We start from the raw sequence: 23,406 nt of genomic DNA, 5'->3' as shown, positions 1-23,406 counted from the left end.
AGTGTGTGATGTCAATATTTATTGCTGCCGAAGCCCTACCTCCCCAACCCACGCCAGCACTCCCACCCCAACCGCCAGCCCCACAACCACAACCGGCTCCTCATCAACCAAGGCAACGGAGGCGTGCTAGGCCACCAATTTTCCGACCCCGTGTCCTACATTTTGGGATGCCAGATGATGTGGTTGTACGTAGATACAGGCTGCCACCACATCTAATCCTAGACACTCTCTCCATAATAGAGAGTGATCTGGAGTCTGAAATTCGGTATCCTACAGCAATACCACCACTGACACAATTCCTTGCTGTGTTACATTTTTTGGCTACAGGCTCTTATCAGCATGTGGTAGGAGACCTGGTTGGCATGTCGCAGGGCCAGTTCAGTAAGGTCCTGCGGCGTGTCTGCCAGGCTTTCCTAAAGCGTGTGAAGCAATTTATTGCTATGCCTTTGGATGTTGGTGCCCTAGATGTGGTGAAGCGGCAATTTGAGGAAGGTGGTAGTCGCTTCCCACATGTTATTGGGGTTGTGGATGGCACACATGTAGCTATTCAGCCACCAAAACATAATGAAGAAATTTATAGAAACAGGAAACTGTTTCATTCTCTGAATGTAATGGTTGTTTGTGGGCCATCCCTCCAGATCCTTTCCCTGAATGCAAAGTTTACTGGAAGTTCCCATGATGCGTATGTCATTAGACAATCAGGGATATGGCACAGATTAAGATCAAGTCAACGAGCAGACATGTGGTTATTGGGTGAGTTGTTGCACAATTTTGTGTAAAATTTTTTAATTTTTTAAAAAATAGACTATTTCTAATTTTGGTTTATCATCAAACAGGAGACCGTGGATATCCTTGCACCCCCTGGCTCATGACTCCTTACCGTAATCCCAGGCCAGGACCACAGACGGCATTTAACTCCGCGCTTACTGCCACTAGGCAGCTGGTGGAGCGCACAATTGGGGTCCTTAAAGGGCGGTTTCATGTGCTCCACCGCACTGGTGGCGACATCATGTATTCGCCGGAGATGGCAAGTAAACTAGTGGTCCTGTGCGCTATACTACACAACATCGCGGTAAGGAGTAGCGTAGAGCTTCCTCAGACAGAGGAATTGCCTGATGAGGAGCCAGGGGTTGTCCGACACTTCGGTGGGGGGAGTGTTACACGGAGGGGGAGCCAAGTCAGGGCAAGCATTGTTGCGGAATATTTCAGGTATAGTGTTTTAAGTTTCTCTTTTTTAATCAAAATAAAACCACAGTATGCTTTTGTATTTTGATTAATTTAGTCATTTTGTTTGCTATTGTAAGGCCATTGGGTAATTATTTTTTGGCGTTGGAATATGTAATATTTATTTGCCACTAAATCCGTTAACACGTTAAGCTTACAATGTGTTATTTGCAAAAACAATACTGTGATGTTGCTAAATAGTGTCCTTATTTGTTTTCTATCCTAAAATCCTGTTTATTTCAACAAACACACAAACAAATGAAACTTAATGTTGTCCACTTTGTGACTGTCCAGCTGAATGATCACACAAACTGTGGTGAGTACACAGATATGTATCTGAATTTAGCCAAAACTGTGTGTGTGTCTGTGTCTGTTTGTTTTGTTTTATGTTTTATTTTTTTTTAAATTCCTTCTGCGAATGCGTATTTCCGCTCGTGCTAATTAACACTCTGCTCTTCCCAGCATTGCAAAGATCAATAAAGTTATTAGAAATTACAGCATAGATTTTGGACCAATCACATGCTAGCAGACACTATAAATATATGCCCAAATAAGGAAAACGCCATTGCCATGATGCGTGCGGCACCTTTCACCAGGCGGGAGCTCCGCATCCTGGTTGCGGTGATGGACCGCCGCGTAGGCCGCGTTGGGCGCTTCATCCCAAATCGGGTTAAGCGCGAGGCCTACGCGGAGGTCCGCCGCCTGCTGCGTTCTCGCGTCCGCAGCAGGCGGACAATAATACAGTTGGAGAGGAGATGGAGTGATCTCCGCAGGAGGACTCCAGAGCTGTTGGCGGAGATCCGGCAGCAAATCCGCGCAATGCATGCACGCAGTAAGTTACATTACATAAGATTAATAGCATAAATTGTGCAAATTTACACTAAGTGGTAGGCTAATTGCAACACTGAGTGAACATTTTTTTTACAATAGGACAGTGTGTGTGGTTAGGGCAAACAGTACTGACTGTAGCAAAATGTCACCAAACAAGTGCATGTTTTCCTGAAAAAAAAACCAGGCAGGAAACTGTACCAAAAAACTTGATCAGTGCTGTCTATATAATAAGGTGGCTTGAATCTGGTGATGTTGCCTAGACCAATCAATATGACTCAATGGAATAGATTAAGGAATGAGCGTCCAAATAATTGTTTGGACTCATTTAGTTTGCTGTGGGCAACATGAAGAGGATTTTTTTTTTTTTTTGTTTAAAAAAAACCACTGTGTCTTTTACATGGAACAGAACAGTGAAATTTACAATTGTTTAGTATGTAATTTAACATGCAAATTAAATTTTAACACAAATATCATTATAGGACGACCACAACGGCAAGCAACACATGAGGCACCATCTCAGCCCCCTTCCCCTTCTCACTCCCCCTCCACTTCCCAGTCCCCCTCCCCTTCTCACTCCCCCTCCCCTTCCCAATCCCCCTCAGCTTCCCAGTCCCCCTCAGCTTCCCAATCCCCCTCTGCTTCCCAGTCCCCCTCAGCTTCCCAATCCCCCTCTGCTTCCCAGTCCCCCTCAGCTTCCCAGTCCCCCTCAGCTTCCCAATCCCCCTCTGCTTCCCAGTCACCCTCAGCTTCCCAGGCCCACTCCACTTTCCACTCCCCTTCTCACCCCACCTCTCCTTCTCTTTCTGTGACCCCTTCTCCTCCTTCCCATACCCCTTCTCCTTCAACTTCCAAATCACCTTCTCAGCCCCCCTCACCCTCTATTGGCCTAACATTCTCTCCGCCCCCCTCGCCCTCTCAATCAGACCCACCCTCTGAAATAACATCCCCAATCCATCCTCCTTCCCCCATCCAGCCTCCTTCCCCCATCCCTCCTCCTTCCCCAATCCCTCCTCCTTCCCCCATCCAGCCGCCTTCCCCCATCCAGCTGGCATCACCACCCAGCGAATGGGCAGAAGAAGCCCCAGATGGGCTAAGTGACAATGTTGTGGAGGAAAGTAAGTGTTTTTACATTTTTACAATAATGATTACCTACTTAGACTTACAATCTCAAAACATGCCCTGTTGTACTGTTGGGAATACGCTACCAAGGGAAAAAAAAAGAGTTATTATTCATGGTGTACATGTTGCATTGAATTTTTAAAGAGTGTCATTATATGTAGTGTTATGTGTGCAATGTTTTGTGTGTCCACTCTAGGTCGACACTCATTAGTTCAACAGGGTTGCCAGGACAACATGGTTTATCTGTGCTCAGTTTTGATGGTAACATTTCTACTTAAGTGGAGTTCTCTTTAACATGGGACGTTGCCCATAGCAACCAATAAGATTATAGTTTAAATTTGTAAGTCCACTTTTACAAGATAATATTTTTATTTTTATTGGTTGCTATGGGCAACGTCCCTTCTTAAATAGAACTCCAGTAGTAATAAATGTACCCCATGGTGTGGTCCACTTTCTTGTAATAAACAAAAAAAGATTGCTGAGCAGGCTTGTGTGTTGTTCTGCTACTGATTTATCTTGAAAACAGCCATGATGTCGTCACTTAGGAATTAAAGCAGGCCTCTCCAAACTGCGGACATACAGCTGCTGAGAAACTACACATTCCAGCATGCCCTGACACCGTTTTGCATTCTCTGTCCCCAAAACTGTGTCAAGGCATGCTGGTCTATGTAGTTTCACAACAGCTGGAGGGCATCAGTTTGGCCAGGCCTGCATTAAAGTGTGCTTTGTGCCCTGCTTGTATAATAGGTAATGTGAGTAAGTTATTAATGTTTTCTTTGACTCTTCTTTTCAGATTCTGCAGTTGGAGATCCCAGCACTTTGCCTGAACTTTTAGGGCGGCTGAAAGCCCATTTAAGGGAAGTGTTAGCAGATATCGAGGCAATAGAAAAAAATCTGTGATATTTTTTTTTTAATTTTGTAAAAAGTTTCTTAAAAAAACAAAAAAAAAAATAAAAAAAAAAAATTGTTGAAGTTAAGTGGGTGTTGTGCTTATTTATGCTATAAAGGAACAGCACATTGCCTTGCAGAAATTGGTGACCTTAAACAGTTCACACATCTTACTTAAGCTTAAAAATAAAAATATAAAACACAAAATTCTACACACACAAAACTCGTTAGGAGGTTATGGTTTTTAAATACATGAAAAGACATTTATTCACACACTACACATATACACAATACTTCAAACATTTGCATTATAACAATAAAAATTACAATATCTATATTTTACAAATTTAAACAACAATGTTTCTGGCCAATTAGAGCTACAAAGTGTTCTTCTGGTTTACTTTGGAGACTTAATTGGTCAGGACCATTGACATTAATTACACTAATTGGGTTCGTAATTGAGGAGGGCTTGTGGACTTTTAACATAAAGGTGTAATTCCACTGAATAGGGGAAAAAAAAGCATTGTGGTGCGTTTGTCCACAAAAGTGTGCACTTTTAACATGGATGGGTAAATATACTAAAACTTAGTAATTTTACGATGAAGTATGTGTTAATGCGATAGTTTCGCAATGCTGCGATGGTTTCGCATTGCTGCGATGTCATTTGGCGTACGCCCACTTTGTGTAATACTGCGTACGAATGTGCAAAAATACGTTGGGGGCGGATGTTCGCAAATTTACTACACTAACGCAACTTTGCGAATATGTTGTGCGAACGAAAAACTTAGCGACCAACTCGGAATGAGGGCCAATGTACAACTTAAACCTAGGATCAAGCATTGTCACCAAAATGTAGTGATCTGATTGAAAGATATTGATAACCCTTGGTACCTGGCGAAGCGAAAAAAGTACTTGATCTATGAGTGTGACATGCTTAATGGAATTGCTTCATTTCATCTCTTTCTCTAATTTCTCAAGATGCTTTTCCAAAAATCTAATTAGGGGACTCACTTGACTTAAGCTGGTAGTGTCTGAACTCACTTTACAGGTGACTACTTCAAATAGTTTCAGCATCTTGCACAATACGGAATATAGTCTCCACTGTGCTGCAGTAAGGTATATTCCCCCTACTCTCCCAATGTCATGGCTTGTTGTATAGCTTTTGATGCTTTTTTGCTGTTCCTGCATCTGCTGAAGCATGTAAATGGTGGAATTTCACCTCATTACTATCTCTAGCTTCAATTGGTGGCTGGGCAAATTGATTGTTCCTGTAGGCATTGCAGTATTCTGCATGCAGCTGCTGAATGCCAAAAATGTCCTGACATTTTTGGGGCCACAGATAGCTTCTCCTGCATGCCACTGTAATTTCTTAAAAAACTCTGTACATCCAAGTTGATTGTGTGAGCAAAACTTGAGACATGTTAGCATTCACCCAGCTGCAATGCTTTTACAATATTTTTGGCATTATAAGAAATCACAAATCCTTAGGAGAGTACAATCATGGAAAGCCATTTTGCCATGAATCCCTTAGTTTTTCTAAGAGGTTGTTAGTGGTATGTCTCTTAGTGAAGCCGGTGATACATAGAGTAGCCTGCTCTGAATGAGCTGGCATTGTTTGTTATATGCTTCTGCTGTTCCTGCTGCTGTAGGTGATCCGCCCTCCCAGTGGACTGTCACTGTTATGTTATCTTTAGTTTGCCCAGTTCCACTTGTCCACATATTTGTTGTTAAGTGGACTGTGGGTACAATGGCATTTTGTAGGCCAAAAACTAGGTTTTTTTTAAACATCTAGTTAAGCCAAGGAATTACATATCTTGTACAATGGAACCAAGATGGAATGTGGTACCAGGGACACAGGACCTCAATAAACTGTCTAAAAGCCACAGATCTAATACTAGCATAGCCATCATAGCGTAAATGATCCGCTGTTCGACTGGGTGACATCTGTCATACTTACTTCCTCTTGCAAAGGACTGTTTAACAGTCAATAGTTGTTTAAAACTACTACTAGTAGTCTTCTTGGTTCCCTTCTGGGATGAAGATCTACCCCCAGCAGCAGCAACCGGCCTAGCGCTCAAGGATTCTTATGAGGAATCCCGGAGAGGTGAGGAAGTCACCTAGCCTTATCAAACTGGATGAAGAACTAATTCCAATCATTAGTGAGAATATTGATGAAGAAGGTGTTGGCAGTGATGATATTGTTAGTATTTTCTTAGCACAAGTTTCTGATTTCCCAAAAACATTTCATGAATTCACTGCAGATGATGTAGCAGGGAGGCAGTTTCTAGATTATTAATGCCCCTACCTCTAATAACAGTGGCTTTACAAATGCTACAGATGGCTAGACCAATGTTGTCAGGATTTGGGTGAAAATAATTCCACACATAAGAGGTGGATTTTTTGGTCCTATGTCCAATGGCCTTCTTCTCATCATGGGCAAAAACTACTTCCACTGGTGCCTGACTTACACAAACAACATCCTCACCATCAACATCCTCATTAGCGCCTGCGTCAACTATGTAAATATCTCCCTCATCCTCTTGCACTTCCGCAATGGAAACCTCAATTTCTATGTCACCAGCTATACTTCTGCTGCTCAACCCCACATTTGGAGAGGAAGCAGAAATGGAGGAAGGATGATTCTCTATGAGTACAGTATCAGAAAGGTCAGGCTTACACATATCACTCATGGACACATTTATACTCTCCACTGACTGGAGTGGATGGGCAGTGGACACAGCACAACACAGCAGTGACCTCTGACTTGAGTGTATGGACACAGTACAATGGAGACACCCAGCCCAGCAGCTAGCACAACAGTTTGGACAGTGAGAAATGGCGCCACTGCGGGGGTCTTATATAGAATCCAAAACCCGCAAGAATCCTACACCAAGATGGTGACATTTTGCCTCATTCACTCAGATCAGGAAATTTCAGGTGGGCTCGGCTCTCTGAGATCCGAGCCCACACATCTCTGTGAAGAACACAATGGAGGTAATTCTGAGTTGATCGCAGCAGCAAATTTGTTAGCAGTTGGGCAAAGCCATGTGCACTGCAGGTGTGGCAGATATAACATTTGCAGAGAGCGTTAGATTTGGGTGGGTTATTATGTTTCTGTGCAGGGTAAATACTGGCTGCTTTATTTTTACACTGCAATTTAGATTTCAGTTTGAACACACCCCATCCAAATCTAATACTCTCTGCACATGTTATATCTGCCCCACCTGCAGTGCACATGGGTGGTCATTCCGAGTTGATCGCTAGCTGCATTCGTTCGCTGTGCAGCGATGAGGCAAAAAAATGGCACTTCTGCGCATGCGTATGCGGCGATGTAGTTTCACATAGGGTCTAGCGAAGCTTTTCAGTCGCACTGCTGACCGCAAAGTGATTGACATGAAGTCGGCGTTTCTGGGTGGCTACTGACTGTTTTCAGGGAGTGATCGTAAAAATGCAGGCGTGCCAGGAAAAACGGAGGCGTGGCTGGGCGAACGCAGGGCGGTGTTTGTGACGTCAAAACAGGAACTGAATAGTCTGAAGTGATCGCAAGCGCTGAGTAGGTTTTGAGATACTCAGAAACTGCACAAAAAAAATTGTAGCCGCTCTGCGATCCTTTCATTCGCACTTCTGCTAGGCTAAAATACACTCCCAGTGGGCGGTGGCATAGCGTTTGCTCGGCTGCTAAAAACTGCTAGCGAGTGAAAAACTTGGAATGACCACCATGGTTTTGTCCAACTGCTAACAAATTTGCTGCTGCTATCAACTCTGAATTAGGCCCAATGGTCCCAAAAAGTACTGCTCTTTTCAGTATGTGTAGAATTGTTGCTACAATTGTTTCTGAATTTCTACGAATGTAGATGAAAACACATAGACAAGGTGCAACAAAAAAAAAAAATCTATATCTTTAGAGATAAAGATTCAATATTATACTTAAATTCTGAGCAGATAGAGATTCAGAGAGATAGCTAATAATACTGTGGAGTATCCAGGTAGTGAATGATAACTGCATCTGCCACTAGGAAACATCTTGTTTGGATTTGTGGTACAGTATGCTTCCATTTATTAGGTGAAATGTGGGAAACAAGTAAAACATCTTTTTTTTAAAACACTATCACCTGGGTGCATGCAAGGAGAGGACAAACATTATAACTAGAGATGAGCGGCTTCGGTTCCTCGAGATCCGAACCCCCCCGAACTTCACGTGGTTTACACGGGTCCGAGCCAGCCTCGGATCTTCCCGCCTTGCTCGGTTAACACGCACGCGCCCGAACGTCATCATCCCGCTGTCGTATTCTCGTGAGATTCGTATTGGATATAAAGAGCGGCGCGTCGCCGCCATTTTCACTCGTGCATTGGAAATGATAGCGAGAGGACGTGGCTGCGTTCTCTCAGTTTCTGTGTTCAGTGTGCTGCAAATATCTGTGCTCAGTGTGCTGCAAATATCTGTGCTCAGTATGCTGCAAATATCTACGTTCTCTGCCTGAAAACGCTCCATATCTGTGCTGCATTGTAGTTGTGCGCAGTATATAGTAGGAGGACAGTGCAGAAGTTTGCTGACCCCCAGTATATATATATCATTACGGTACAGTAGTACATTGCTTTACCTCTGTGTCGTCAAGTATACTATCCATATCTGTGCTGCATTATAGTTGTGCGCAGTATATAGTAGGAGGACAGTGCAGAATTTTGCTGACCCCCAGTATATATATTAGAGATGAGCGGGTTCGGTTTCTCTGAAACCGAACCCGCACGAACTTCATGTTTTTTTCACGGGTCCGAGCAGACTCGGATCCTCCCGCCTTGCTCGGTTAACCCGAGCGCGCCCGAACGTCATCATGACGCTGTCGGATTCTCGCGAGACTCGGATTCTATATAAGGAGCCGCGCGTCGCCGCCATTTTCACACGTGCATTGAGATTGATAGGGAGAGGACGTGGCTGGCGTCCTCTCCATTAGAAATTAGATTAGAAGAGAGAGAGAGATTGTGCAGAGTCAGACAGAGTTTACCACAGTGACCAGTGCAGTTGTTGTTAGTTAACTTTTATTTATTTTAATATAATATATCCGTTCTCTGCTATATCCGTTCTCTGCCTGAAAAAAAACGATACACAGCAGCAGCCAGTCACACAGTGTGACTCAGTCTGTGTGCACTCAGCTCAGCCCAGTGTGCTGCACATCAATGTATAAAAGGCAAAGCTTATAATAATTGTGGGGGAGACTGGGGAGCACTGCAGGTTGTTATAGCAGGAGCCCCCAGGAGTACATAATATTATATTAATTTAAAATTAAACAGTGCACACTTTTGCTGCAGGAGTGCCACTGCCAGTGTGACTAGTGGTGACCAGTGCCTGACCACCAGTATAGTAGTATATTGTTGTATGTATTGTATACTATCTCTTTATCAACCAGTCTATATTAGCAGCAGACACAGTACAGTGCGGTAGTTCACGGCTGTGGCTACCTCTGTGTCGGCAGTCGGAACTCGGCAGGCAGTCCGTCCATCCATAATTGTATTACAATATATACCACCTAACCGTGGTATTTTTTTTTCTTTCTTTATACCGTCGTCATAGTGTCATACTAGTTGTTACGAGTATACTACTATCTCTTTATCAACCAGTGTACAGTGCGGTAGTTCACGGCTGTGGCTACCTCTGTGTCGGCAGTCGGCAGGCAGTCCGTCCATCCATAATTGTATTATTATTATAATATATACCACCTAACCGTGGTTTTTTTTTCATTCTTTATACCGTCATAGTGTCATACTAGTTGTTACGAGTATACTACTATCTCTTTATCAACCAGTGTACAGTGCGGTAGTTCACGGCTGTGGCTACCTCTGTGTCGGCAGTCGGCAGGCAGTCCGTCCATCCATAATTGTATTATTATTATAATATATACCACCTAACTGTGGTATTTTTTTTTCTTTCTTTATACCGTCGTCATAGTGTCATACTAGTTGTTACGAGTATACTACTATCTCTTTATCAACCAGTGTACAGTGCGGTAGTTCACGGCTGTGGCTACCTCTGTGTCGGCAGTCGGCAGGCAGTCCGTCCATCCATAATTGTATTATTATTATAATATATACCACCTAACCGTGGTTTTTTTTTTTCATTCTTTATACCGTCGTCATAGTGTCATACTAGTTGTTACGAGTATACTACTATCTCTTTATCAACCAGTGTACAGTGCGGTAGTTCACGGCTGTGGCTACCTCTGTGTCGGAACTCGGCAGGCAGTCCGTCCATCCATAATTGTATTATTATTATAATATATACCACCTAACCGTGGTTTTTTTTTCATTCTTTATACCGTCGTCATAGTGTCATACTAGTTGTTACGAGTATACTACTATCTCATTATCAACCAGTGTACAGTGCGGTAGTTCACGGCTGTGGCTACCTCTGTGTCGGCAGTCGGCAGGCAGTCCGTCCATCCATAATTGTATTATTATTATAATATATACCACCTAACCGTGGTTTTTTTTTCATTCTTTATACCGTCGTCATAGTGTCATACTAGTTGTTACGAGTATACTACTATCTCTTTATCAACCAGTGTACAGTGCGGTAGTTCACGGCTGTGGCTACCTCTGTGTCGGCAGTCGGCAGGCAGTCCGTCCATCCATAATTGTATTATTATTATAATATATACCACCTAACCGTGGTTTTTTTTTCATTCTTTATACCGTCGTCATAGTGTCATACTAGTTGTTACGAGTATACTACTATCTCTTTATCAACCAGTGTACAGTGCGGTAGTTCACGGCTGTGGCTACCTCTGTGTCGGCAGTCGGCAGGCAGTCCGTCCATCCATAATTGTATTATTATTATAATATATACCACCTAACCGTGGTTTTTTTTTCATTCTTTATACCGTCGTCATAGTGTCATACTAGTTGTTACGAGTATACTACTATCTCTTTATCAACCAGTGTACAGTGCGGTAGTTCACGGCTGTGGCTACCTCTGTGTCGGCAGTCGGCAGGCAGTCCGTCCATCCATAATTGTATTATTATTATAATATATACCACCTAACCGTGGTTTTTTTTTTCATTCTTTATACCATCGTCATAGTGTCATACTAGTTGTTACGAGTATACTACTATCTCTTTATCAACCAGTGTACAGTGCGGTAGTTCACGGCTGTGGCTACCTCTGTGTCGGAACTCGGCAGGCAGTCCGTCCATCCATAATTGTATTATATACCACCTAACCGTGGTTTTTTTATACCACCTAACCGTGGCAGTCCGTCCATAATTGTATACTAGTATCCAATCCATCCATCTCCATTGTTTACCTGAGGTGCCTTTTAGTTCTGCCTATAAAATATGGAGAACAAAAAAGTTGAGGTTCCAAAATTAGGGAAAGATCAAGATCCACTTCCACCTCGTGCTGAAGCTGCTGCCACTAGTCATGGCCGAGACGATGAAATGCCAGCAACGTCGTCTGCCAAGGCCGATGCCCAATGTCATAGTACAGAGCATGTCAAATCCAAAACACCAAATATCAGAAAAAAAAGGACTCCAAAACCTAAAATAAAATTGTCGGAGGAGAAGCGTAAACTTGCCAATATGCCATTTACCACACGGAGTGGCAAGGAACGGCTGAGGCCCTGGCCTATGTTCATGGCTAGTGGTTCAGCTTCACATGAGGATGGAAGCACTCAGCCTCTCGCTAGAAAAATGAAAAGACTCAAGCTGGCAAAAGCAGCACAGCAAAGAACTGTGCATTCTTCGAAATCCCAAATCCGAATTCCGAGCCCACCCGCTGGCGGTGATGCAGGGCAGTCTGGAGCGACTGCTGATGCTGACATCTGGTCCGGACTGAAGGACCTGACAACCATTACGGACATGTCGTCTACTGTCACTGCATATGATTCTCTCACCATTGATAGAATGGTGGAGGATTATATGAGTGACCGCATCCAAGTAGGCACGTCACACAGTCCGTACTTATACTGGCAGGAAAAAGAGGCAATTTGGAGGCCCTTGCACAAACTGGCTTTATTCTACCTAAGTTGCCCTCCCACAAGTGTGTACTCCGAAAGAGTGTTTAGTGCCGCCGCTCACCTTGTCAGCAATCGGCGTACGAGGTTACATCCAGAAAATGTGGAGAAGATGATGTTCATTAAAATGAATTATAATCAATTCCTCCGCGGAGACATTGACCAGCAGCAATTGCCTCCACAAAGTACACAGGGAGCTGACATGGTGGATTCCAGTGGGGACGAATTGATAATCTGTGAGGAGGGGGATGTACACGGTGATATATCGGAGGATGATGATGAGGTGGACATCTTGCCTCTGTAGAGCCAGTTTGTGCAAGGAGAGATTAATTGCTTCTTTTTTGGTGGGGGTCCAAACCAACCCGTCATTTCAGTCACAGTCGTGTGGCAGACCCTGTCACTGAAATGATGGGTTGGTTAAAGTGTGCATGTCCTGTTTTGTTTATACAACATAAGGGTGGGTGGGAAGGGCCCAAGGACAATTCCATCTTGCACCTCTTTTTTCTTTTATTTTTCTTTGCGTCATGTGCTGTTTGGGGAGGGTTTTTTGGAAGGGACATCCTGCGTGACACTGCAGTGCCACTCCTAGATGGGCCCGGTGTTTGTGTCGGCCACTAGGGTCGCTTATCTTTCTCACACAGTCAGCTACCTCATTGCGCCTCTTTTTTTCTTTGCGTCATGTGCTGTTTGGGGAGGGTTTTTTGGAAGGGACATCCTGCGTGACACTGCAGTGCCACTCCTAGATGGGCCCGGTGTTTGTGTCGGCCACTAGGGTCGCTTATCTTTCTCACACAGTCAGCTACCTCATTGCGCCTCTTTTTTTCTTTGCGTCATGTGCTGTTTGGGGAGGGTTTTTTGGAAGGGACATCCTGCGTGACACTGCAGTGCCACTCCTAGATGGGCCAGGTGTTTGTGTCGGCCACTAGGGTCGCTAATCTTACTCACACAGCTACCTCATTGCGCCTCTTTTTTTCTTTGCGTCATGTGCTGTTTGGGGAGGGTTTTTTGGAAGGGACATCCTGCGTGACACTGCAGTGCCACTCCTAGATGGGCCCGGTGTTTGTGTCGGCCACTAGGGTCGCTTATCTTTCTCACACAGTCAGCTACCTCATTGCGCCTCTTTTTTTCTTTGCGTCATGTGCTGTTTGGGGAGGGTTTTTTGGAAGGGACATCCTGCGTGACACTGCAGTGCCACTCCTAGATGGGCCCGGTGTTTGTGTCGGCCACTAGGGTCGCTAATCTTACTCACACAGCTACCTCATTGCGCCTCTTTTTTTCTTTGCGTCATGTGCTGTTTGGGGAGGGTTTTTTGGAAGGGACATCCTGCGTGACACTGCAGTGCCACTCCTAGATGGGCCCGGTGTTTGTGTCGGCCACTAGGGTCGCTGAGCTTAGTCATCCAGCGACCTCGGTGCAAATTTTAGGACTAAAAATAATATTGTGAGGTGTAAGGTGTTCAGAATAGACTGAAAATGAGTGTTAATTATGGTTATTGAGGTTAATAATACTATGGGATCAAAATGACCCCCAAATTCAATGTTTTAAGATGTTTTTTAGGGTTTTTTGAAAAAACCACCCGAATCCAAAACACACCCGAATCCGACAAAAAAAATTCGGTGAGGTTTTGCCAAAACGCGGTCGAACCCAAAACACGGCCGCGGAACCGAACCCAAAACCAAAACACAAAACCCGAAAAATTTCAGGCGCTCATCTCTAATATATATATCATTACGGTACAGTAGTACATTGCTTTACCTCTGTGTCGTCAAGTATACTATCCATATCTGTGCTGCATTATAGTTGTGCGCAGTATATAGTAGGAGGACAGTGCAGAATTTTGCTGACCACCAGTATATATATATATATATATATATATATATATATATATATATAGCAGTACGGTACAGTAGTCCATTGCTTTACCTCTGTGTCGTCAAGTATACTATCCATATCTGTGCTGCATTGTAGTTGTGCGCAGTATATAGTAGGAGGACAGTGCAGAATTTTGCTGACCACCAGTATATATATAGCAGTACGGTACAGTAGTCCATTGCTCTACATCTGTGTCGTCAACAGGGCCGGTTCAGGGGCTTTTTGCACCCCGGGTGGCAATAGGGGGCGTGGCTTCACACAGAGGGCGTGGTCAGTTACGCCACCTGTACTGTAGTAGCGCCGCTGAAAGGATGTGTGGCCGCACAGCAAAGGTCCTCTCCACGAAGGAAAACTAGAAGCTAAGCGTCTAGTTCCCTTCGTGGAGAGGACCTTTGCTGTGCGGAGCGCAATGACGTCAACGTGCACCGCACATCATTACAGTAAAGGTCCTCTCCACGAAGGGAAACTAGACGCGTAGCGTCTAGTTTCCCTTCACAGCGGGTAGCGGGACAGCGGGCAGCGGCAGCGGGGGGCACAGTAGCAGCGGATCTTGCCATGGTGTGACGCCCTCCGGATGGCGCTGGCGCCTTCCGAAAGGCGGTGCCCCAGGCAAAAGTCCTGCTTGCCCGTGGCAAGATCCGCTACTGGTCGTCAAGTATACTATCCATATCTGTGCTGCATTGTAGTTGTGCGCAGTATATAGTAGGAGACCAGTGCAGAATTTTACTGACCACCAGTATATATATATATATATATATATATAGCAGAACGGTACAGTAGTCCATTGCTCTACCTCTGTGTCGTCATGTATACTATCCATATCTGTGCTGCATTGTAGTTGTGCGCAGTATATAGTAGGAGGACAGTGCAGAATTTAGCTGTGACCACCAGTATATATATAGCAGCACAGTACAGTAGTCCATTGCTCTACCTCTGTGTCGTCAAGTATACTATCCATATCTGTGCTGCATTGTAGTTGTGCGCAGTATATAGTAGGAGGACAGTGCAGAATTTTGCTGACCACCAGTATATATATAGCTGTAAGGTACAGTAGTCCATTGCTCTACCTCTGTGTCGTCAAGTATACTATCCATATCTGTGCTGCATTGTAGTTGTGCGCAGTATATAGTAGGAGGACAGTGCAGAATTTTGCTTACCACCAGTATATATATACATATATATAGCAAGTCTATTCCTGCACTCACATCAGAATGTTATAACAACAGTGGGGTGCGCCTAGTGGAAATCTCCATGCAAATGGTAGACCCACATTATTTAAACAGAAGTCCAACAAAGTGGAGGTGCACTCTTCCAGTTCAATGATTTCTCACACGTTCGTCTTTCACAATAGCTTTATTGCAGTCAAATCTAGGCTTATTTAATCGACGTTTCGATCCTCACTTTAGGATCTTTATCAAGATAAGCTTCCAGTTTATAAGAGTATCAGATATTGATTACTGAAAAAACATAAAATAAAAACATATACATACATTAAACAAACACAATACAACAAGAGTACAAACAAATAAAACACTGGTGGACCACCACGCCCTTTTTACTCAATTATCGAGAAAGGATTCATTAATCACCAAAGTGAATTGTACGTATTAACCAGTGTCTATAATCATAATAATCGTGTGTGGGCAAACTTACACCACGAATATATATCACACCTTATGTGAATACCAGATATCACCAACCTATTACATAGGTAGACACTAGCTTAACAGTAACGCTAGCCCTGTGCACTTACTCAGACTAATCAATATGTCAGGTTCAGACAATGCTGGGTCTGTAGGGTTAACAAGGCCATGCTCAGGCAGAGTTTCTGTAGATAAATAAGTCAATGCATAAATCTTACTGCCTTATGTATAATCAATGCGTGTGCATATTTTCACCTGTCGGTGAACACACCCCAAAATACTTACTATTAAGTTCATTGGAGTTCACTTCTCATGGGACGACTAAGACAACCACAGTAATCACTAAAAACAAACACATAATATGCCAACCTCTCAATCCAAAGGACCACCAATGTAGTTGCTGTCATACCTCAAAAGCAGAGACTATAATACTCACAAGCGGAGTTCAGGTCCTCGCCACCTCTACAGCCACACAGCTTAGACACCAATGGGCTGTCCTTAAATACCCATAAACCCGGAAGTGTACCGTGCATCCTATCAACTCTTCCCCTGATCGCTCTCGCGTAGTACAAAAGACACAACCATTGGGCTGCAGTCCTCGCTGACATCTACCTGACCTCCGTGTTGCCTGCAGACCCGTCCCGTAGTCCAGCTTGCCACCGCAGTGCCACAAACACCAATCGCGGCTTCGCTGGAACGCAAATGCGTTCCATAACCCGGAAGTCAGAAACCGGAAGCGCCATGAGCTCCGGTCTCTACGGGGGCAAAATGGGTTCAAAAGGGAGATTTACATTACTGCAGGTGAATCTCTCAGTCAGCACAGGGGTGGTAAAAAGATCCAGTACACACTGGAACAGCGAATACGTACAATCCACTGGGGAATACAGAAATAGATCACATTGGAGCTTATAAGCTCTAAAACATGCTCTCGCCTTAAATCATCAAGGGGACGCAGTGGTTACTGTGTACAAACATATTGCAAACAAAACATATACATCAAAACAAGATTTTTAATATACAAAAAAACTCAAGGTGCTACAATTTGAGACCACACACAGAGACCTCCAAAGCTACTCCTCACTGCATCCAAATAGTACCCTCAATGCTTCCAAAAAACACAGTAGGTTAATACTTATGAAAAAAAGACTCAGTATCAATTATATATGAAAAAATGTTTTTAACAGAGGTTCTCTGGTTGTGTCTCAGATCATAGCACTCACATCAAACATTTTCTAAAGGTCAGATTCACTCAAAGTCCCCAGAATCCCACATATGTGTATCAATCTTAATATCAGTGTAAGAGTGAATAGATGATTTCACAAGAAGGCATTCATCGCAGCATGTTCATTAAGGCCTTTAGGTGAGACCGTATTAAGGTGAGCAATCCAGAAGCTCTCCCTCTGGCGTAAAAGTTGAGTATGGTCCCCACCGTGGCTCAACGGTGGAACCCAATCAATTAGTCTGCATTTCAGATTTGCAACCTGATGTCCTCGTTGTAAATAATGTCTGGCAACAGGCTTATCGCTGGTTCCTGTTTGTATTGCAGTCCTAATAGATAACCGATGGTTCGCCATCCGTTCCCTAAAACATCGGGTAGTAAGCCCCGCATAACATAAACCGCAGGGGCATGTTAGGGTATACACCACGAAGTCCAGCCTACAGTGTAAATGGTACCTGATTTTAATATTCCTACCAGAATGTGGATGAGGAAAGGTAGAACCAGTCTGTAGGGATCTGCACGTTGTGCATTTCCCACATGAAAAACAGCCCGGTTTTTTACTCATAATCTGAAGGAAATTCAGCTTGGTCTCCGGCACCATTGTAGGCCTCATCAGCATCTGCCGTAAATTGGGCCCTCGTTTATAAGCCATCATAGGTGGATTTGTGTGTGTGAATGGTAACCCTTGATCAGATTTTAGGATTGGCCAATGCTTCCGCAATGTTTTGCATGTAAAGTGTGCGTAGTTGTTAAACTTCGTAGTATAGATCATTCGATTCTCCTCAGCGACCACCGTAGGTGATTTTTTGCTGAATAGGTTCCTAGCTCTACGTAGACTGTTGCTAATCACTTAGTAGAGTAACCTCTTTCTCTGAACCTCTGTTTCATTTCAACCAGTTGTTCCTCCCTAATTTCTTCATCACTATTAATACGCATTACTCGTAGAAATTGTGAGATAGGTAAATTGTTTTTAAGCGAAGGGGGGTGGAAACTACTGGTCAATAAGGTAGTGTTTCTGTCTGTAGACTTCCTGTATAGGGATGTGACAAAAGCTCCATTTTGTATGGTCACATTCACATCAAGAAAATGGACTGAATGATAAGAGCTCTCGCAGGTAAATTTTACTGGACTGTTTAGTGTGTTAATATTGTTTACCATTGCTGTAAAAGATTCCTGCGTGTCCTCCCAGAGTAGGAAGACATCGTCAATGAATCGTTTATAGAAGGAAATCTTTGATCCATAGATGGGCAAAATATGGGTTTCCTCAAAGTTCGACATATAGAGATTAGCATATGCAGGCGCCAAATTGGAGCCCATGGCTGTCCCTGAGCATTGAAGGAAATATGAATCCTTGTATTTGAAGTGGTTTAGACTCAGGACTAGATTAGTTAGCTCTAAAATAAATTCGGTGGGTGCATTACCCACTGTACTTCCAGCGAGTACATCCCTTATTGTTTCCAGTCCTTCATTGTGTGGTATAATGGTGTACAATGATTGTACATCCATAGTACATAAAAGACATTTGCCCCTCGGGACCTCAATCAGTCCTAATTGATGAAGGAAATCGCTGGTGTCGCGTATGTAACTGCCGCATTTGTTGACATGCGGCTGTAATATGGAGTCCACCCACCTAGCTATCGGTTGTAGTAATGAGCCTTCGGCTGCGATGATCGGTCGCCCAGGTGGGTTAGTTACCGTTTTGTGAATTTTAGGGAGTGTATAGATAATAAGACATTTTGGCTCCTTTACACTCAAAAAATCAAACAGATCTTGATCTATCCAGTTACTCTCTATGCCTCTCCTTAAACTAAGATCAATGGTCTTTTTAATGGATGGTATAGGATTGGTCGCTACCCTTCGATATACGTTGGTGTCAGCCAACTGGCGACTAACCTCTGTGTCATAAGCAGTCCAGTCCTGGACTACCACTGCACCGCCTTTGTCGGCTGGTCTTATTACGACTGACGTGTCATCCCTCAGCCTCTTGAGTGCCTTTCTTTCACCCAGAGTGAGATTATCAAAAATACGTGGTGGCTTATAATGCTGTATGTCGTCATTGACCAGTCGGAGGAATGTCTTCATGCTTGGATTGTGTGAAATAGGATCAAATTTAGAACTTTTTTTAAAAAACTTTTTTTCGGCCTGTTTAGGCTGACCCGAGAAATATTCCCTAAGTCTGAGATTTCTCCCAAACCGGTACTGATCAACTGTACCCTGAAATGCTTGATGAGGAAAGGTGGGCACAAATGACAATCCTCTCGCAAGAAGACTCAATTCGGACTGGTCAAGACTGCGTTCAGATAAATTAAACACTAAATCTAGTTTTGTTTCCTGTGACCCCTCCTTTTTATAACAGCCTCTCCTCGTGGTTGTTCGGTGTTTCGCGAGTCTCCGCGGGCCGGTGGTAGGCCCTTGGGTCCAGTTGTTTTTTCTAAAAAATGGGCAGTATTGCCCTGCTGCGTGTCAGATAAGTCAGTCTCTGACGTTGATAAAGATGAGGCAGTCTCACGTGGAAAGGGATTATGTCTATGCTTCCTAAAGAATCGTCCGGTCCGATTACTTTGATGCGGATTACTGTTGCCTAACAACCATCGATACACGGTGTGGTTTTGATAGTCTGCTGTTACGGTGGACAATTTCTTTCTTTTAAATGAGGTCAATTCGTTCCTATATGTGTCCACCTGCGTCTGCAATCTATCCACCCAGTTGTTATTCTTGTCGTCCCGTAGGGCTGCCAACGAAATGGTTTCTAGTTGCTCAATCTCTACCTTAACCTTCTTCAATTCATTCCCTACTTCCTCTACAACCAATATCAGTAGATCAAGGGAACATTTATTCAGGATGGAACACCATCTACTGCAGAAAACTGGGTTATTTCTGCCCAGAGTTGGTACATTATTAACTCTAAAACCACGGGGTATCAGTTTCCGTCTGTGATATTCAGACAGGAACTGTCCGTGTAATAATAAATCCACCTCTCTGCATTTTAGTCTCAATATCTTATAGAATATATCTGCGGACGATTCAGCAGGCAGGGAGTCGAAATCTAATTTATCGAACAGGACTTTTTCAATATCATCATCATCAGTAAATGAAATAATGCCTTGCTCAGCTCTGGATAACAACCCTTCGTCGAATGGACATGTGCCTCCTTGGGCCATGCTATAGGGGTATCTGTGGTATGAAGAGAGAACCTGTCCAATAGTCAACTAACGACGAAAAAAACATACAGTTTATATCACAAATTAAAAGATAATAAAAACAGTCTGAACACTAGAGTATTCTATTTTTTGTAACTCAATTAATACACAATATAGTATATATATATATAGCAGTACGGTACAGTAGGCCATTGCTATTGATATATTACTGGCATATAATTCCACACATTAAAAGATGGAGAACAAAAATGTGGAGGGTAAAATAGGGAAAGATCAAGATCCACTTCCACCTCATGCTGAAGCTGCTGCCACTAGTCATGGCCGAGACGATGAAATGCCATCAACGTCGTCTTCCAAGGCCGATGCCCATTGTCATAGTAGAGAGCATGTAAAATCCAAAAAACAAAAGTTCAGTAAAATGACCCAAAAATCTAAATTAAAAGCGTCTGATGAGAAGCGTAAACTTGCCAATATGCCATTTACGACACGGAGTGGCAAGGAACGGCTGAGGCCCTGGCCTATGTTCATGGCTAGTGGCTCAGCTTCACATGAGGATGGAAGCACTCATCCTCTCGCTAGAAAAATGAAAAGACTTAAGCTGGCAAAAGCACAGCAAAGAACTGTGCGTTCTTCTAAATCACAAATCACCAAGGAGAGTCCAACTGGTGTCGGTTGCGATGCCTGACCTTCCCAACACTGGACGGGGAGAGGTGGCGCCTTCCACCATTTGCACGCCCCCTGCAAGTGCTGGAAGGAGCACCCGCAGTCCAGTTCCTGATAGTCAAATTGAAGATGTCACTGTTGAAGTACACCAGGATGTAGATATGGGTGTTGCTGGCGCTGAGGAGTAAATTGACAAGGAGGATTCTGATGGTGAGGTGGTTTGTTTAAGTCAGGCACCTGGGGAGACACCTGTTGTCCGTGGGACAAATATGGCCATTGACATGCCTGGTCAAATTACAAAAAAAATCACCTCTTCGGTGTGGAATTATTTTAACAGAAATGCGGACAACAGGTGTCAAGCCGTGTGTTGCCTTTGTCAAGATGTAATAAGTAGGGGTAAGGACGTTAACCACCTAGGAACATCCTCCCTTATACGTCACCTGGAGCGCATTCATCAGAAGTCATTCACAAGTTAAAAAACTTTGGGTGACAGCGGAAGCAGTCCACTGACAACTAAATCCCTTCCTCTTGTAACCAAGCTCCTGCAAACCACACCACCAACTCCCTCAGTGTCAATTTCCTCCGTAGACAGGAAAGCCAATAGTCCTGCAGGCCATGTCATTGGCAAGTCTGACGAGTCCTCTCCTGCCTGGGATTCCTCCGATGCATCCTTGAGTGTAACGCCTACTGCTGCTGGCGCTGCTGTTGTTGCTGCTTGGAGTCGATCGCCATCCCAGAGGAGAAGTCGGAAGACCACTTGTACTACTTCCAGTAAGCAATTGACTGTCCAACAGTCCTTTGCGAGGAAGATGAAATATCACAGCAGTCATCCTGCTGCAAAGCGGATAACTCTGGTCTTGGCAGCTGCGGTGGTGTTAAACGTGTGTCCGGTATCCACCGTTAATTTACAGGGAATTAGAGAATTGTTTGAAGGTACTGTGTCCCCGATACCAAATACCATCTAGGTTCCATTTCTCTAGGCAGGCGATACCGAGAATGTACACAGATGTCAGAAAAAGAGTCACCAGTGTCCAAAAAAATGCAGTTGTACCCAATGTCCACTTAACCACGGACATGTGGACAAGTGGAGCAGGGCAGACTCAGGACTATATGACTGTGACAGCCCACTGGGTAGATGTATTGCATCCCGCAGCAAGACCAGCAGCAGCGGCACCAGTAGCAGCATCTCGCAAACGCCAACTCGTTCCTAGGCAGGCTACGCTTTGTATCACCGCTTTCCATAAGAGGCACACAGCTGACAACTTCTTACAGAAACTGAGGAACATCATCGCAGAATGGTTTACCCCAATTGGACTCTCCTGGGGATTTGTGACATCGGACAACGCCACCAATATTGTGCGTGCATTACATCTGGGCAAATTCCAGCACGTCCCATGTTTTGCACATACATTGAATTTGGTGGTGCAGAATTTTTTTAAAAAAACGACAGGGGCATGCAAGAGATGCTGTCGGGGCCCGAAGAATTGCGGGCCACTTTCGGCATTCAGCCACCGCGTGCCGTAGACTGGAGCACCAGCAAACACTCCTGAAGCAACATCAGCTGAAGCACGAGGTGGTAACGAGGTGGAATGCAACCCTCTATATGCTTCAGAGGATGGAGGAGCAGCAAAAGGCCATTCAAGCCTATACATCTACCTACAATATAGGCAAAGGAGGGGGAATGCACCTGACTCAAGCGCAGTGGAGAATGATTTCAACGTTGTGCAAGGTTCTGCAACCCTTTGAACTTGCCACACGTGAAGTCAGTTCAGACACTGCCAGCCTGAGTCAGGTCATTCCCCTCATCAGGCTTTTGCAGAAGAAGCTGGAGAGATTGAAGGAGGGGCTAAAATGGAGCGATTCCGCTAGGCATGTGGGACTTGTGGATGGAGCCCTTAATTCGCTGAACCAGGATTCACGGGTGGTCAATCTGTTGAAATCAGAGCACTACATTTTGGCCACCGTGCTCGATCCTAGGTTTAAAGCCTACGTTGTATCTCTCTTTCCGGCAGACACAAGTCTGCAGATGTTAAAAGACCTGATGGTGAGACACTTGTCAAGTCAAGTGGAACGCGACCCGCCAACAGCTCCTCCTTCACATTCTCCCTCAACTGGGGCTGCGAGGAAAAGGCTAAGAATTCTGAGCCCACCTGCTGGCGGTGATGCAGGGCAGTCTGGAGCTAGTGCTGACATCTGGTCCGGACTGAAAGACCTGCCAACGATTACTGACATGTCATCTATTGTCACTTCATATGATTCTGTCACCATTGAAAGAATGGTGGAGGATTATATGAGTGACCGCATCCAAGTAGGCACGTCAGACAGTCCGTACGTATACTGGCAAGAAAAAGAGGCAATTTGGAGGCCTTTGCAGAAACTGGCTTTATTTTACCTGAGTTGCCCCCCCCCCCTCCAGTGTGTACTCTGAAAGAGTGTTTAGTGCAGCCGGTCACCTTGTCAGCGATCGGCGTATGAGGTTACTTCCACAAAATGTGGAGAAGATGATGTTCATCAAAATTAATTATAATCAATTCCTCCATGGAGACATTCACCAGCAATTGCCTCCAGAAAGTACACAGGTAACTGAGATGGTGGATTCCAGTGGGGACGAATTAATGCTCTGTGAGGAGGGGGATGTACACAGCGAAAAGGGTGATGAATCGGAGGATGAGGAGGAGGTGGACATCTTGCCTCTGTAGAGCTAGTTTGTGCAAGGAGAGATTGATTGCTTCTTTTTTGGTGGGGGCCCAAACCAACCAGTCATTTCAGCCACAGTCATG

At 44.2% G+C, this 23,406-nt stretch overlaps 1 long non-coding RNA gene across 1 annotated transcript; it reads left to right on the top strand.

The window, feature by feature from the left end:
- Nucleotides 1-1,024: 1,024 nt before the first annotated feature.
- On the top strand, nt 1,025-2,699 carry LOC135050938 (uncharacterized). The gene is made up of 3 exons (XR_010241934.1): nt 1,025-1,209; nt 1,519-1,540; nt 2,535-2,699. It is a non-coding gene; the product is annotated as an uncharacterized LOC135050938 (long non-coding RNA).
- The last annotated feature ends 20,707 nt before the right edge of the window (nt 2,700-23,406 follow it).

Source organism: Pseudophryne corroboree, chromosome 2 (genome assembly GCF_028390025.1).
Source record: "Pseudophryne corroboree isolate aPseCor3 chromosome 2, aPseCor3.hap2, whole genome shotgun sequence".
NCBI lineage: Eukaryota > Metazoa > Chordata > Amphibia > Anura > Myobatrachidae > Pseudophryne > Pseudophryne corroboree.
Note: the sequence above shows the minus strand (reverse complement) of the source record. Positions and strands in the feature narration are given on the sequence as shown.